The sequence below is a fragment of the Anoplolepis gracilipes genome, chromosome 4, assembly GCF_047496725.1.
Source record: "Anoplolepis gracilipes chromosome 4, ASM4749672v1, whole genome shotgun sequence".
In the NCBI taxonomy this organism is placed as follows: Eukaryota; Metazoa; Arthropoda; class Insecta; order Hymenoptera; family Formicidae; genus Anoplolepis; species Anoplolepis gracilipes.
The window spans coordinates 10,949,371-10,967,739 of NC_132973.1; positions in this window are offsets into that span (position 1 = coordinate 10,949,371).

Consider the following 18,369-nt stretch of genomic DNA (forward strand, 5'->3'; position numbering starts at 1 on the left):
TATACATCTCTGATCATATCGTACAGTGTAGAATTAATTCTGGAAATAATTATCTAAAGAGAGAATTGAGATTTAAATAAATTTTTGTTTACAAAAATGCTGTCAAGGAATTATTAAAACTGAAAACATTTACGCGATAAAAGATATTTGTGTAAAAAAGAGGCAACGTTTATAAAATATCACCAACTGTAAAGAGATAGAGAAAGAGGGATATGTTTCGCGAATATTATTGATACTTTCTCTCTGTTCAACAACGTGATATCGTTTTCCGCTTGCGGCTTTCGCGTGGCACAAAGAATTCTTCCGCGAACGTCACGTTCGTCATTGAATAGTTTCGAGGAATTCTCGATGAATCCTCGTGCAACGAACGGGTTCATACGCGACTTTTGAAAAAGAGAGAACGCGTTTCTCAACAAAGATGTCCCAATCAGAGATAAAAAGCGGTCGTATAATTGATCTCACGGAACTCGAATCTGGGTTAAAGACCGATGAAGCATATTTATCTCAATTGGCATATTCTATTTAAAAAAAAAGTCTTTTTCAATGATAATTTCAATAATAAACACATTTAAATATTTTAATTATGTATATCAATTTGCGTTCTTTATCTAACAGAGCGCTAAAACTGATAATTGTAAGCAAAATACAAAAGTGAGATTCCCATAATAAACGATGGTAGTGTGCGAAGATTTAATTAATAATTCTCCTCATCTCTCTCAAAAAAAGCGAACATGCGATTAATTACTACTTGCATCCTTTATTTACGTTACCGCTTATTAGCGCTACCGCTGCAGTAGCTTCGACGATTTACATGATGAACCATCTGGAGGCCGTTTTTTGATTCTTTTTTTCCCTCGATAATTATCACTTATAATTACAAAATATTTTACGTGTTACAGAAGATTCGAAGTAGCTTAAAATTTAAAAATCACGCATTTATTTCGAAAAAAATACATTTTTTGATATCTATAATTTAATAATGATTGAAATAGACATTTTTTACATCTCTGTTATTTTAATAGATTCAGTGAATCATTATAAGATATAATGATATAGAACATGTTACATAGAGAGCAGAATGCACAACACAATAAAAGCAGCGATCTTTGCTCATTGTCGGTCGATACGCTCCTGGATCAGGAGAGAGGCGAAGAAGAGAAAAGAAGAGAGGAAGAAATAAAAAAGCAGAACTGGCAAAAGAGGCAAAACCGCGCACACACGTTATGTTACTCTCTCCCTCTCGCTCTCATCTTATCCTCCGTCCGTCCTGTTCTCCTCATCGTATATATACTGGTGCTCGACGTTGCTTCTACTGTACGATGCAGTAATGTATAGTACGGTAAGATATAATATGATAGCGTGCACTTTTCTCGTGTGCCGATGTACGAATGCAATCATTGCAATAGAACGAAGCATCTCGCAGCATCTTTTCGAAAACTTAGATTTCCGTGCGAGAGACGATTCGTTACGAAATTATTTATAATATATTTTTCTCATTTAATGAACGAAAATTATACGTTAATGTTTTCCATTTTCTTTATTCCATAAAAGATTTACTATTTTACTTTACGATTTCGATTTGCTGAAATGTATTTTATACAAAAACTCGGGGGATATCAAGACAACAAATAAATCTTTTCGAAGGAATCTAAGATATTCAAATGGTGAGTTGTTTTGCAAATGAGCTGGCAGCTCGATCAATCTCATCACGTTGGCGTGTCCTGCGTGTTTCGCTACGGCCAGGCAGGTACAGCGACGAGCTGAGTATAAGCTGATAACCAGCGGATGTGTCAGATCCCCTTCTGGCAATGGTCAAGCATGCTTTGTCAACGATTTGCTCACATTTACTAATCTATACCAATCTATGCACTGTCACCTGCAGACATTAATTCTCTACTTGTCGTACGAAAAAAAAATTCTCACAATTGTATCATGATTTCTGCCGTATCACGTTTCTCTCCACTCAAAAAAATGATCTTGCAACTTGAACAAAAATTTTCTAGCTGTAAAAGATTAACTGAAACAGATAAATTATTAGCAAATACTGTGATACTGCATATATTTTACACTTCAATGGCAGAGACGAAATTTACATCTGTACTATTAGTGTAATTTAGGCAGAAAATCTGTGATGCCTATCTTTAAAGCCTATTGTCAAGGACACAATTATATTTGTGATTAATATTTGGCAATGGGATCTAAATTTTCTACAAGTATTGCTAAGACATTGCTGCTATAAATTCTATGCGTGACAAACAATATTTTAACAGATACAAAAAGTAACGATAAATTTTAATCGAAACATCTAGAAATCTATCTACATTAGCAAAATATTTTTTTGAGTGTCTATAGTTACGATATGTATACCTCATGATATACATACATCTTTCATGCATCTGTGTGATATTATTGCTTCGTACAATTCTCTCTCTCTCTCTCTCTCTCTGTATACCTACATATAATCCAAATAATATATAATAACGACAGATTTATTTTCTATAATAGAAGATATTTTTGTCGCGTGCGTTGCACCACGAGCAAAGATTTATTTCATAATCCAGCGTAGAGCGTGACCGTGTAGCCACTTTTTTATTCATTTAGTCTGTAGGTAATATGAAATATGGTAATTGGCGTCACCGTAGGGGGATCGAAACGGTTGATTTAAATTGCCTAATTGTAAGTTCCTCCCGCGTTCTACGTCTTCTGGGCAGAGTTGATCGGTAGTTGTGTTCTCCGCGGTAGCAACCGCACGTAATAGCATTCGGAAGACATGGGCAAAAAGAAGGGGAGGAAGTAAAAGAGAAAAAGAGAGAGGGAGAAGGATGAGAAAGAAGAGAAGAGCAGGAGCGCAGAAAAAGAAGATCGAAAAAAAGTCACATGAGAGGGGGGAATGCGAGAGGCTTACGACTCAAAGAAGAAGAGGCGGAGGAAGGGCAGGGAACGAAAAAAAAACGGGACATCAGGAGAGATTAAAATCGTCGAATCTTTTTTTCTGCTATAGGCACCCTCGTCCTCCTGACTGATCCGCAAGCTATTTATAATACAACCATTATTAAAAAGTGAAAAAAGTTATAAAATAATTTATTCTTTCCAAAATAAGAAAATAATTTCTAATTTTTTTTTTTTTTTTTTTTTTTTTTTTGTGGAACACAAATCACAGATTAATCGCCTTCTGTCAAATTTTTCTACGTCAAATGCGACAAAATTTTTGCAAATTTTATATTCACATGATTCTCGTATATATTATATATTATATATATATTTAGAGTGATATTAAACTTAAATATTAAAGCGCGTTCGCGGTGCCGAGCTATACAATCTGTAACTCAACCTCTCTGCCTACGCGAAACAAAATCTCTCTTCGTGGCTTATCTGCAACTTTATAGCGCGAGTGAAAAATGTTTTAAAGCGTCGTTGAGAGATATTACTTAATTTGCTTCACATGTTAGAAGTTTAGATGATATTCGGTTTCTAAAATAACGCACAAAGTCATAAAGGAGCTTTATACATATATCCGAGATGAGATTAGCCCTGTAGATTCTGGCAGGTCTTTGAGCCGAGGTCCACGGTGATTTTTCTCGTATATGAGCGGTACACGATCGTGCTGCGGCAATCGCCGCGCGAATCGTTGCACGGGATGATTTGACGTAATCACCTTCTGCCGCGAAAGGATTCGAGGCTACCGCAGTACGCTTATATCCTGCCACCGTCTCCTCATCTCTCGCGACGTTCTTTTACTTTATTTCCCCGTGCTTTCTCTTTCTTCTTCTTCGTGTTCGTCCCCCCGCCGTTCGCTCGCATTGCTCGCTTTTTCTCGCGCCGTTCTTCGTCTATAAAAATATGCTTTGCCGGGCGAAAGATTTCGTGTCTTGGAATACATTACAGTTAAGATTATATCGAGACGTCCCCTTTTCAGAACGCAGACAATTCCTCATTTTCAACACAAAAGTAGATTTAGATCTAATATATATTGTGGCTCTTAATAACGAAAATGTTTAAATTAATATTATATCATTTTATATTTATACATATTTTTTTTTACCGAGAAGACTAATTGATGTAAAATTTAATAATTCTTATTATTGTTGAAACGATTTTTAAATAGTTAAAATATTAAAATAATATATCACGTAAATATATAGTATTATTAATATGTAAATGTGTATTAGAGAGGATTAATTTAATATTGCTGACAAAAATATTTTTTTTTACCGTAACAAAATATTTCACAATGTTTACAATTCGCAAATAGATTTTAATATATCTTTTTATTTTTTTTTTATTGTAACGATAATTGTCGAATATTTATTTCAAAAAATGATAATGTATTCACGATATTTTCGTAAACATACACGCTACTTCTATCGACTTTGTCGTTCGTTTTTATTCAAAACTTTACGGTTTCTCGTGTTAGTCAATAATATATCGACCGATCACACATTTTGTATTCACATTCGTATTCTCTAAATTCTAAATAAAACATTCTCCCGTATATGCGCGCAACTTAAAACGACATCTAAAATTAAAAAACCACGCTCGTTCGATTCACTTTAGCGTATCCTGGAAAGATCCCGCTTTTATCGTAAAACCTTTCGGGAGACACTTTAACAGCGATCGTATACATGAGACGAGGGATCTTTGGTGTCTCGGATTTGTGATTTACACGTCGTAAAGGCCACGAGCAAGATTCGAGCAAATATGTGTGCGTACGCTCTGATATATAGTTTCCCCTTCTCCCTCTTCTCTCTCTCTCTCTCTCTCTCTCTCTCTCTCTCTCTCTCTCTCTCTCTCTCTCTCTCTCGCTCGCTGTCGCGAAAGACACTCGTGTTTACGTACATACGTACGTGTCGAAGGACGCATGAGGCTTGATAATAAACCCTGTACGAAAGCTCCGGCCAGTCGAACAACATACTTGAGCAGTGACACCACTCACGCGTGTCTTTACAGAAAGATCACAGTTCGTGTAGATATATCGAAAGAATCGAACTGATCCTTATCGGGCGAGAAAATTTTGGGAAGATATTCAATTTAGTTTGCTTATAAAAAATTTGCATGCAATCGATTTAAATAAGCGGTTCCTTTACATGAACTTTTCGGTACAATCGGCGAGAGAGATGCATAATTTCTTATAAAGAGAGCAAGTATCAAGTATACAGTAACTTGTTTTAATTTTTTATTATTAGTTTTTAGAAATAAAAATTAATTTAAATATGAAAATATGTATATTTTTCTTTTTGGCTGTATTAATTAAAGAAATTAGTTATCTCGGAAAATGATTAATATTTAAATGTGGACTTATATAATTGTAATAAAATTATGAAATTGATTTCTCTTTCGCTGCCAATCAAATTGACCCGTAACATCGATTATATCGCTTGATAACACTTGACATAGGAAATAGCGATGTTCGGGGTGCGCAAAAGAGCCTTGACAAATAACGTAGAATTTGACGAGACAGGGAGAAAAAGAACAGAGATTCTCTCTCTTTCTATCTTTTCTCTCTTTTGTACACTTTTGTTCGAATTGTGTACTAAAGATTTATTGGCATACGGATTTGCATTTTAAATATGTGAAGTGGCGCGGAAGATGTTAAGCTGCCTGAACAGAATATCCCTCGTCTCTCGCCGCCGTATCATCTCTCTTCTCAATACTATTCACTTTTTAAAGAGACGGGTGTAACATGCGTTCTTTACGTCTCGGAATCGTAAAAATATCTTGTTGTTTGAAAAAAATGAAGTTTTTTTAAAAAATTCTCTTTCTCTCTCTCTCTCTCTCTCTTTTTCGACCTTCTTTCTTTCTTAATAAATTTTTTTTGTTTATTATCTGTAGGAAAAAAAAGTGTGTAAAATTTAAACATATCCTGTATACATGACAAAAAAATAATTTCTAAATAAATATTATTTCTTCATACAATAAAAAATTATTTTATGAAATAAATATTTTCACGTAGACTATTTCGACGTTCTATCTAATCATATTGCACTTTTATTCCTTTCGACATTTATGATAATCCACAAACATTACAAACATTTTCTTAATAATGCCAAATGTAAAGATGCGCGTATTATATATTCTCGGAATTACTTGCATGATTTCGACAACACCGTTAATCCTGCTGACAGTTCGCAATCAGTACAGGCCATTAATGGTCTGTTGGCATCATTACAAAAAATTAAAGGAGAGATGATAAGCCTACGCGAGATGACGCACGTAATGCTCGAGACAGATGTCTCGTGTCCAGACGAGCACGATTATCTAATATAACTTTCAAATTGTTTTCTTGAGAATTTTTAGTAGTATTAATTTTATACACATGTCTCCAAAATCGATAGAAAAGAAAGATAAGGTAAATGGTTGTTATTCTTATGGTGTCTTATGGTTAGCATCGTTTTTTTCTTTTATTTCTAGTTCACGTCATTAATAAACATCGCAGAAACAAAGCAAATGAATATTTTCGACATAAATTAGAAAATAAATTTGTTTGACACTTTATGACAATTAGTCGTGATCAGATAATAGAAATCACTGGAAAGATAAAATTAATCAATAGTACAAGTATAATCGCTTTTCTTGTAAAAGAAATTGAATATAGATGTATATATCTGTGACATCATATATACATATTTATATTATATACTTCTTCATATTACATGTATATGTACTTTCTATTTAACGATGCTTGGAAAATATAATTTTTTAAAACATAATTTAAAAACTAAAAGCAGCAGCTTTGATTATTTAAATATGGATATTGATATTAAGAACAAGACAATCTCTCTTAACGACAACGCAAGTTGAATCTCATTAAAACGTAGAAGTCATTGTATTGTTTACACATAGAATCTCGGATAAAGAAGCTGATAACAAGGATCTTCTGGTATATCTATTCATGTCAATGAATGTAAAAATAAATCGAAAGACTTCTTTTCGCAAGAGAAACATGTAAATATATTCAAATATTCATTTATTCAAATGTTAAGATCATTAAATGTTGATAGATTTAATTAGTACATCATATATATGTATATGGCATCTTCTTAAAAAAAATTTATTATCCTCCATCATCGTATCATTTATTTTCATATCATTATTTATGATTATTATTAATCAAATTGTTACATTAGGATTCTCTCTTTCTTTTTTTCAGAGAAATGTATATGTATATACGGGGTATTCGGAAATTAAACCGACAAACTTTCAGAGGTTGTCGGAGGCACCAAAAGGATCATTTTTTGCAAATGAACCTAGGGTCGGAACCTCTAGCCTAGCCCCGACATATACATTTCAGAGAAGACGTGTATATTCTAAAGAATTACAGAAAAAAAAGTTAATGTATTTTTAGACTAATATTTTTGTTAAAATCTCAACTAGACACCGTGCGAGTTGTTTGGATGTGAGTGTATAAAGTTTGCTAGATTACGTGACCGAATTACGAAATAACCGAGTAGTTCGCATGTCGCCTCTGTGGTCGAGTCGCGCGATTGTCATTAAGTACATACGTCCTTCCCAGGAAAATTCCGCGAACAAAAATCAAGAGTCGTATCTATCGATAAGCGAGATCATCCGAATAAAGTAGACGTTAAAGTAGACCATGTGGTCAGCAATTTAACGTGTATATATTTCGATATTCGTTACAATACGTCGCGTAGCTAAGGAATTTTTCTACATGGCACGAATGCGCCAAGTCAGGCGCGTCACGTGACCGAATTTCGAAATCATCGGTCAGTTCGCGTCGCACGTCCCCGGTGTGTAGTCGTCGCGCGCGATTGTCTCGCGTTCGTCGCGTTTCGCTTATTCCTGCCAGGCGACCTTCGTGTACGAATGAGTGCCGGAAATGTGTATCCACTGACGGACCACCGTCTCCGGTGCGTTACGTGGACCACGCGATCGCCATTTAACGCGTATTTCGATGTAGGTATCTCGTCGTATCTCGATTACGAGTCGCGCGGCGCAGGGAACTTTTCTTTTTTTTTTTTGCATCGCCCAAACGCGTGAAGTTAAACACGTGGTCACGTGACCTAGTGTCGAAATCGCTGCTCAGTTTACGTCGCAGGGCTGCCGATTGCCGATACGTAGTTGAATCGCGTCGAGCGCGTCGTCGTGTCTTTTGCTCTGAATTTGGCGTGCGAAGGAGTGTCGGAAACGACGGAAGCGTCTCGTTTCCGTATATTTACCGGCTTATCGCGCTCTCGCGATTAGTCGTGCCTTCCGGAATTCGTAATCGGCCGTCGCTTCTCGTCTCGTCGAATGATTTCTTGGAACACGGGCGTTTCGCTTATCTCCTGGCGGTCGCTCATTCGACGAACGGTATCGTGCGTGTTATCTAGCGTTGAGACACATCGAGGAGAGCATCGAGAGACTCTCATAATGAATTCTCCAAGGTAGATCATCGCTTACTTACGATATTTATATAACGATCGGTACTTGTGTTCGATATAAAGACGCTTTATTTTTCGAACTTTTATTTCGTGCGTTATATGTAATAATTCGAAAGTGCCGAGTGAAATGTCTTTAAGTAGTGTATCTATTTATTCGTATTCGGATTATTTACGTGCATTATTGTCAAATGTGTGTTCGGGAGTGCCGAGGATATCGAATAAAGTTACGATTACGTTTCTTGCAGTAGATAACAGTCAAAGTTCGTCAAAATATTAACGGAAGCGTCGTATTATATTTCGTTTACGTCGCGAGTGTAATCGTGTGTTAAAAAAGCTTGAAATCGCCGTAAAAGATTAATCGAGAAAAGCAACAGCTGTTCACAGTATTTAGAAATGAGAGGGTGAGTGTGATTATTTTTTAATTATGTTTCAATTTTTCCATTACATAATATCGAATTTGCTCAATGCAAAAAGAGATGAAAATATTCTCTTCTCATCACTTTCCTATGTGTTCTTATAATTATTACGTGAATAACCAATAAAATTTTTTTAAATTGCCAAAATTATCAGAAAAAGATAAGAGAATCTCTAGATGCGCGCTATACAATTTTTTTAAATTATTTTTAAAGAGAATCTATGTGCGTGAAAAATAATAAGAGGCTGTTATTGTTTAAAACTTTTATGAAATGTATGAATAATACAAATTGTCAATCTATCAAGCAAATTAAAATTGCAGGCTCATCTGCTGTACTTTTAAATAAGAATGACAATCATGTAATTAGGTACCTTTGTAACACGCAAATTTGTCCTAATCACTATCAATCTAGACAAGCATGAATAAAATGGCAATTAAATTCGATAAACTTGAATAGATCGACTAATGAAATTAATTATACAGTTCTAGACACGGGTTGATTGCACATGCATTATATACGAAATCTAGATCAAACTAACTTCTATTTTTCCGCCCTATTAAAATAACACGACGCTATTATGAGCCTAACAAATTTTCGTGTAAATTTAGAAAGTTTAATCGATGGGAGGCTTTAATCGATAAGAAATGTAGATGAGACTCAAACGGGCAAAATGTCAAATTTGATTTAGATGAATACGTGAAAAAATGTGCATTATGATGCATGTCACGTGTAATCTTTTAATTTAGCATTTAAATGACATTGATGTACTATTTTTAAAAATATCAATAAAATTAATACAGGATTTATTGTAATTGTAAGCTGCACATTTTACAATACTTGCACGTTATTCAACGTCAGTTAATAAACAACATAAAGGAAAAGATGATAAAAGAAAAAATATTTTCGCAATCTTTTAAAAAACATTTTTCTAAACGACCGCAATATAATCATTACATGTTAATTTAATAACTATACAATACGAACGTCACTCCTTCCGAGAAACGAAACATCCTTGCTTTGGTGAAAGTGATAAATGTGCTCCTCATGAAAATAATTTTAGCGGGAGAAAAAAGATGCCCGGTGCATCGCACGATCTCTGGATCGTGACTAAAAACGGCGATGCACGAGATGAGCTTCTCTTGCTGGAGGCGAATCGAGATCGAAGTTCCCGGATGATCAGCTGCACTTATTTTCACGGTCGCCCACGTGTATTGACCGCATAAGAATAACCTAACTTAACATATCTTGCACCTTGCACGTATGCATTAGAGCCTTCCGAGATTAATGATAACAAGCATTATATATGAAAGTATTATACATTACCGACGAAATATTAGTAAACTGTGCTTTTCTAATTATTGACATTGCCTAATTATTTAAATTGATAATAATGAGTATATATATATATATATATATATTTTTTTTTTGCCCTTTAAAGTTTTATAGAAAACTCGTTTTTTTAATTGCTTGTCAATTGGAAATTTGTGACATTTTCACGCGCAGAAAAATAAATTTTAAATTTATAAGAAATTTTGCCATTAAAACAAATAATGTGTCTTATATTATACTTCTATATATAACATAAAATATAAAAATTGCAAATTTTATAAAATTTTATATAATATTTTCATTTGCTCTCTTTTTTTATCCCATAATACCGAATGTAATTAATGAGTTGTGTTATTGCATATTTATTACACGCGACTACAGATGTAAAGATCACTTTGGGCCGCAGGCACAGAAAGGGATCAAATTCGTGAAATTATCGTCTTGCAGCCGTTTACATGGTCAAATAAACGCGTGTGCGTATCTGTGATTAAAGTGTATTGCCGATACACCGTCAATGCCACTTATCGATCGTTATAAAAAATCTAGGAAAAATATCAGTACAATTTATCCTTGAGTTCGCGTCATATTAATTGTAAAACTGCGGTAAAACCAGTCACGAATGACTGTCGCGGGTAATCTGGTCATTAATATGCAGCGTGTATATTTTGATACCACTATAAATAGCATAAGATTCATTTTTAAGAGAAATTTACATTATTACAAGTCGCTAAAAATACATTAAATAGGTTTTCTATAGAATTTAATACAATGTAGCGAATACGTGTGTTACATTTTAAAGTTTGTTACGTATACCTTGTAATCAGAACCTGAATTAATTAATAATAATGATGACGATGCAAGAAGATTTAATGGAACAATTTATGAAAATTAACGGTATGATATTCATGAAACACACACACATGTCTTGGTATTTCGGGAAAATATCTTTTTTTTGCGCAATAATCAACAAAGTTGTGCACGAAGGGCCGGCGTGGCGCTTTATGCAAATTTGAGGGGCTACGATCGTATCGCGAGTTTTCGGGAAATACAATGACGCCGATCACGCGATCTTGACATCTTACCGCTTTGACGCGACTGCTCGTTAATCAGGAAGGGCTTCTCGATAAACTTTGCGATTATCGTGATTGCCGGTATAAGCGGACCGGACCAGCCGCCCCGAGGCTGATGTACGTGCGTTTAATACGCATCATGGCAAAGTTCGATGCACGTATTACAGGTGTGCAATGTGTCATAATAAATTATTGGCTTTGATGATACTATCGGAAAAAATGTTTCTTTCTGCTAAAATAAGTATGTAATAGAATCGATATTAAAAATGACTTGAGAAAGTCGTATTCACATATATATAGATCTCAAAAAAATAATATATAATAATAGAATATATTATTATATTAAATAAATAATATTTTAATTATATATTATGATGATAATAAATATATATTTATCCCGTGAAAACTTTCACCAAAGCATAGATTACTTCAATTTTATTAAAATATATAAATATAATGTATATTTGAAACATATATCGCTTCATTTCTAGCATATAAATTGCGTGGACGATAAAGATGATTCGTTACAAGGATAAGATATAACTGTTCGTACAGTGGTCTTTCGTAATGAATTTACTAATTTCGACGCGGTTAACCTTTGATTATAAGAAAGCGGTATTATACGAATGTCCGACTCGGAGCTCATAATTTATCACAGGAACCGCAACTGCGAAGGCGAGGATTATAATAAACTAGAAAATTCTGAATGAACGAATCACGCATGTTACATATCATTTTTACTGTCTTCGGTATATAGCTTTTTCTTATTTTTTATATTAATAACACATGAAGCCTACAAAGTTTATAAAAAATCTTGTATCAAATTTTTTTACTATATTATATCAATTATTGACAAATATTAATTCTGAATATATAAGATTATTATTATTATATATAATAATAATTATCGCACATAATAATAATCTTATATTATATTATTTTATCTTATATTTACTGTATAATACGTGCAAGAAAAAGTAGGTAAAGTCAAGGGGGTTAAAGATTAATCGTTTACATCGAATCTCATAAAATATTTAACATTAATTTTACAAAACTTTCAAGGTTTTTTAAAATTAACTTTTTAAGATTTCGGAGCACTTGCCCATTTATATGTTCCTCTGAATGTATATTATTGAAATATTTGCGATAAAATTTAGTTTTCACGGTGGAAATAATATTTAATAAAAAACGCGAATAGAAAAGTCTCGTAGTAATTGTAACATATCTTTTCCGCGGTATACATAGTTATCTTTAAACCCATCCTGCGGTTTCTTGCTCGAGTTCCCGCGTCTTGTAAGGGTTCTCTCTTCTCGGGCGAATTACAGCCGGCACTGTTCAAAGCCGCGTTTTCACATCTTGACGGCGGCAATTTCTACAGCATAACGTCACTCTCTTCTCGGCTATTATGAGTTCTTACTCGAGGTTTCGATACTCTTCGCCACTTTCCTTTTTCTTCATTCTCTCGGACTTATCGTCCAATGAATGAAACGAGTATGTGCTTCCGAAAATAAAAGCGAAGTATATAGTTTATATATATATATATATATATATATATATATATATATAATAATTGATTAATGTACAAAATAATTGCTGCTATTCATGCGATTCTATGTCTAAAAATTTGTGATATTTTTTATTTGTCATTATTATTATTATTATCTTCACTATTAATGATTCATAATGTAATGTACAATAAGATACATTTAATAGAAGAAAATAATTATTTTAAGTGAAAATCATTTAAAGATAATATCTATATTATTTAGAATTATATTAAAGATATTGAGAATTAATAAGCGATATTAAATATATGTTTGAGATATGTTTCTTGAATGATATGTCATAAAAAGAATATATACATAGACAATATGTAATGTGCATATATTGTCTGCCTGACAAAACATTTCTTTATTTCGCGTCTTAATTGCCATCTCAAATTTCCTCGCGTTACTCGATCGATTCTAGCAACATCGTGAGCAGGTACTGAGAACCAAGCCTGGCATGATGCAGGTCATTTCCCGGTCAATGACCGCTTGTAGGATTGCACCGGACAAAAACCTTCGTTCCCTTCGTAATCCAGACTGTGCCACAAAGTAGCTATCCCTACCAGATAGCAACGTGAAAAGTTTTGTCCACACAGCTTCCCACACAGAATAGTGTGTGGTTGTCTCTATAGATCCACTTATAACTTAATATTTCATTTTTTCACGTTAAAAGATGTACCGTATGCATATTTCACAATCATCTTTTTTTACAATTTTTATCTACATTTTAAACTCAAAATAAATTTATACATAAATATCATAATTAAAATTATTTTTTAAGCCTCGATTTTTCGGTCTAATTTAATGAGGGATATTTTTTAAGTTATTCTGTGAAATTCAATCGCAGTATTAAAGTACGATTTTAAACTAGTATAACTTTGCGTGAAATCTGGATTAAAAATCCATGGTCAAAAATTATTCCGGTGGTAGTTAATTCCATTTATGACCTAAACGGGATGATTCTCTCTTAATGGAAGCTTTTATAGTCAAGAAGATTTCCGTGTGCCTGAGGATCTCGGTTAAGTCGGTTTTTTAAATCCAACGTCCAATCCTATGACAAGAAGATTGTTCTCCGGTAATAAAAAGAAAAGGTAGTATAGTTTTCAATGCAACCAACGGTGTAAACCTTTCAAGCTACGTTCCCTATAATTATATAATTAAAGATGTTTCGATCCTCCGAATAGAATTCCACTCGCAACATTGTTGTGACAGAAATGAATCTTCCCCGAAATCATGATCATCTTATTTTTCCGGTTGTTAAAAAGAAATTTTAAGTGAGATCAGTAAAATGATGCCAATTATTCATACCTGAAAAAATCGGCCTTTCACGGGTCGCAATTCATGGCTTCAATTCCGTACCAAGACTAAGAGGCTTCGCAGATATGATCCGGCGACTAGCGAAGCGAATCGAGAGAGGAGAAAATCTTAGCGGGACCTTGGGCCGAAATTACGTCGAGGAATGCAATCTCCTAACCTCGCGCAACTCTTGGGAAGAAACTACAATTCAATGTGCGCGCGACAAGAAAGATTTCTCAGGCTGCGCTAATATATAAAACCACGCGTATAAAGATGCAAACAACACAGTTTATTTCATTTTCTTTTCCGCAATTCTTGACCTCTTTTATTGCTGACTTTTGTTACTGATTGTTCTTTATATTTTCCGGTTTGACTATTGTTAATTTGCAGTAAACAATGATTGGGATCGTTATAACATTGATTCATTGAATTCTTAATATTTATTTTTCGATTAAAAAAAAAAAAACTTTCGAGTTTTATTAAAAAAAGGAAAATTTGTTTGTACAAGTGAGTGGTTTATTACATAAATTATGTGTTAACTGATTTTTCAATTAAAATTGAACGTAAACATGCAACATTTTATTAAAAAGAAAGCAAAATGTCTATAGTTACAGAAGAGAATCGTTTAAATAAATAGGTCATGCTCGAGTTAAGAAGAGTTTTTGACAAACAGAAATTCTGATAACTCGATAAACGAATGTATATGAATTAATTTTTTTCCACACAATAAAAATTTTACGTTTTGGCGGAACGGCTCGAGACTGTTTCATACTAAACCGATAAGAAAAAGCTTGATAACGAGGCGTATGTACATGCGCCAGATTAGGTCTTATCGCGATGCTTATGTGAACATAATGAAGACCAGTAACGCCAGTCGTCTAATCTTAAAAATATTCAATATATAATAAATAAACACACACTGTCTCATTTTGTTTAATAATAATTTATCTATAAATAAAACACGCGCGAGAAGATTTTATTTTTATTCGCGCTTACACGATAGTCTGTATTTAGTTTTAATTATTTATTACGTAGAAAATTACGAGAGAAGAACATTTTACCCTGCGATTATCGTAATTGCGAACATCCCGAGAAAGAAGTTTCATCGTAGAGGCCGTAAATCTCTCTTTCTTTCTCTCGTAACGAAAGTCATCAAACATCGCGTAAATGGCGAGGATCCCTGCGAACAACGCCGCAAGGCTCTCCTCCCTTTCGACAAACATGGTCGCGATTATGGTCGCCATTATGGTCACGAGGAACAACATGGGGTCAATGTCCCTTTCGTAAACAGATCGCTTACGCTCAAGGCCGCCAACGTACTACGCGATGCATACACTTAAGATTTTCGCATATGTTTCTGCTCATGCATCGCAGAATTGCTTTGCTCACAATGATTCTCGATCACAGTTTTTAGACAATTTTTCTCTTCGCAGGAATTTAAAATAATTGTTCGTATAAAGTTTGAATCCGTACAAATGATATATACTTGAAATGTTAATAAGTGTATGTACAGTAAGCTAGGGTAAATAGAAAAAGGAATGTATAAAAGTTTCGTGTGATTTAACTGTTTTCATCTATTATAATAATATCGATTAAGATTCGTAATCATTTGATGTTTCATTCTGCTAACAAAGATTAACAGAATTGAATTTACACAATTTTACTAAATTTTACTAACGCTAATTTTACTATATAACTTGTGATATTCTGTCAAATTTTTAACACAATAAGAATAAACGAGCGCCATAAAGACTTCTTGACGTTGAGATTTTGCACCTGCTTATACAGCAAATATCATTCTGATTGCTTAGTAAATAATGATCTTGTAATGATAACAAGAGAATTAATGTTGCGACGCTTGCTAATTAATAGCGCATGACTGATTCTGAAAGCACGTATTCGCGCATCTTTAAGCACAGAGCGATTCGCGACTTACACGCGACTTTTCGTGGAGATGCTGCATCAGCGGCTTAGCATCGAAAGCGACAATGCTGTGTGGCAATTGTATAATATAAATGTCACGGTTTTATGCGCATTGTGCGCGCCGTATACACGGCAGATGCCTGTGATAAACGGGCCACATAAAGCGCAAGTCGTTAATGATAATCATTACTTGATTGCTCCCTCGCGGTCGTCAGAAAGAGCTATTCGAGTTTAACCCCAAGAAGGATCTGTGTGAGTGCGACTCGGCAATTACGGAGGCATGTGAGCATATTTATAAGTTATTAATATACGAGTCAATCATACTTGACTCTTTAATTGCATGAATATATTTTTATTACAAATTTTTGCAAAGAAAAATTTTTCATCATTTTATCCAAAATCTATGGAAGTATAATATAATATCGAATCTTCAAAACTTAGAGAAAAAAAACTTTTTGTTTTCAAAAAGAAAATGAAACGTAATAAAGCGAGACATTTTCGCGCAAGTAATAAACTAAGAAAAAGCAATTACAGAGGCATGTGAGCATTTATTAATATACGAGTCAATCATACTTGACTCTTTAATTGCATGAATATATTTTTATTACAAATTTTTGCAACGAAAGATTTTCATCATTTTATCCAAAATCTATGGAAATATAATAGAATATAGAATCTTCAAAATTTAGAGAAAAAAAACTTTTTATTTTCAAAAATAAATTGAAATGTATATGTATGTAATAAAGCGAGACGTTTTTGCGCAAGTAATAAACTAAGAAAAAGCGTTGAAATTTTTTAACGATTATCTCTTAAATCAATTTTTGTAATTTTTCTTACACGTGCTTTTGCAAATTTTATTTCACCAATAATTTCGCGTTTTTTTCGTAACTTGTATTTTTTTCGCGAAGACAAGGCGTATTTTTGTATAACGAAAATTTTATCCGCCGTTTTCTCCAACAAGACTCGCAATTGTACCGAGCAGTTATTCGTGTATTGCGATTCCTAGAAGGTCCACCGCATTCAAATTGCATTCGTTCATCTCACCGGCAATAAATTTCTTTACAGCGAGAACGACTGCATATCGTTAGAGGCAGCCGCATGGGTACTTTATATTCATCGCGACAGACGGAAATACGGTATTATTAAAGTTATATTGCGACGGGAAAATAATGCCGGGTCGGTAAATAATTTCGGAGCGAAATGTTTTAATGACCATGTCGGTGCAACCGGTCTTCCGTCAAGATCGCGCATAGTCGGAACAGAAAATTGCAATTATTGCTCCTTTTCTCATAAAAATCGCATTCGCCGATGCAGATACAGATGAATTGTCAAACAGCACGTAGATCATTGTTACATATAGTAATCATATGTAGCTCAATATGGAAATATATTCGAAATTTAAAATGTCTTATTAACTGTTTATTGCTTACAGTCTACAACAATTAAGTCTTTTTTACTATTATAATAACTAAATAAATGTGAATGTATGAAAATTATAATTATAATGTGGATTATAAATATTAAATCCTTTTCACAAAAATATAATACCGATATCTCATGTCGTCATACACCTTGGCACGATGATATTAGTCGCGCGATTTAGTCAGTGACAGAGGATTCTCTCTCGCGCAAAGGTATCAATTCGCAGTTTTTTCATCTTCGTTATCCGATATCTTCTCTCGTGGATCGCGCGGAGCATGTTGTTATCCTTCGCTGCTGCCTTCTACGGTTCCTTTTATTGGCCGCTTATCTTCGTCCGATGATGAATCACCGCAGCCAACAACGACGTTGTTACGAGTGAGGAGGAGAAAGAGAGAGGAAGCGCTAGAGAGAAGAGCGCGCGAGGATAGCCGGGAAGCGTGGAGAGAGGATCGCGGTGATGCTGCATCTACGTGCGTGTACGTACATGTATAAGTCATGAAATGGCCGTCGTGCAACGAAAGATAGAGAAAGAAGAGAGGATGGTTGACGTAGAAGGAAGGTAGAAAGGAGAGCGGAGAAAAAGAGATAGAAAGAGAGAGAGAGAGAGAGCGAGCGAGAAAGAGACGCGCGATCATGGTGTTGACCGGGCTTTGAACCCTGGTCCCACTGGAGTACTACGTCGTAGTACGGAGCTCGTTCGGATTAGAGTTGGTCCCGTCTCTCTTCTCTTGGTTTACCGCACTATGAACCCTACGTCCTTCCTTACGTCTTTCCCCACGTCCTCTGTTTCGTGTACTGCATCTTCAGAAAGACCTTTTCTCTCCGTCGCGTCGCGTCGTACGCTTCTCTTTGAAACAATGAAGTGATGAATCAAGAAAGCCAGAAATTTCATAAATTAATCAAATTGTGAAATATTTTGGATCTAGTATTTGTGTGCCTCTAGTTAACAATAATCTTTAAACAAAATTTATATATATTTATATATATG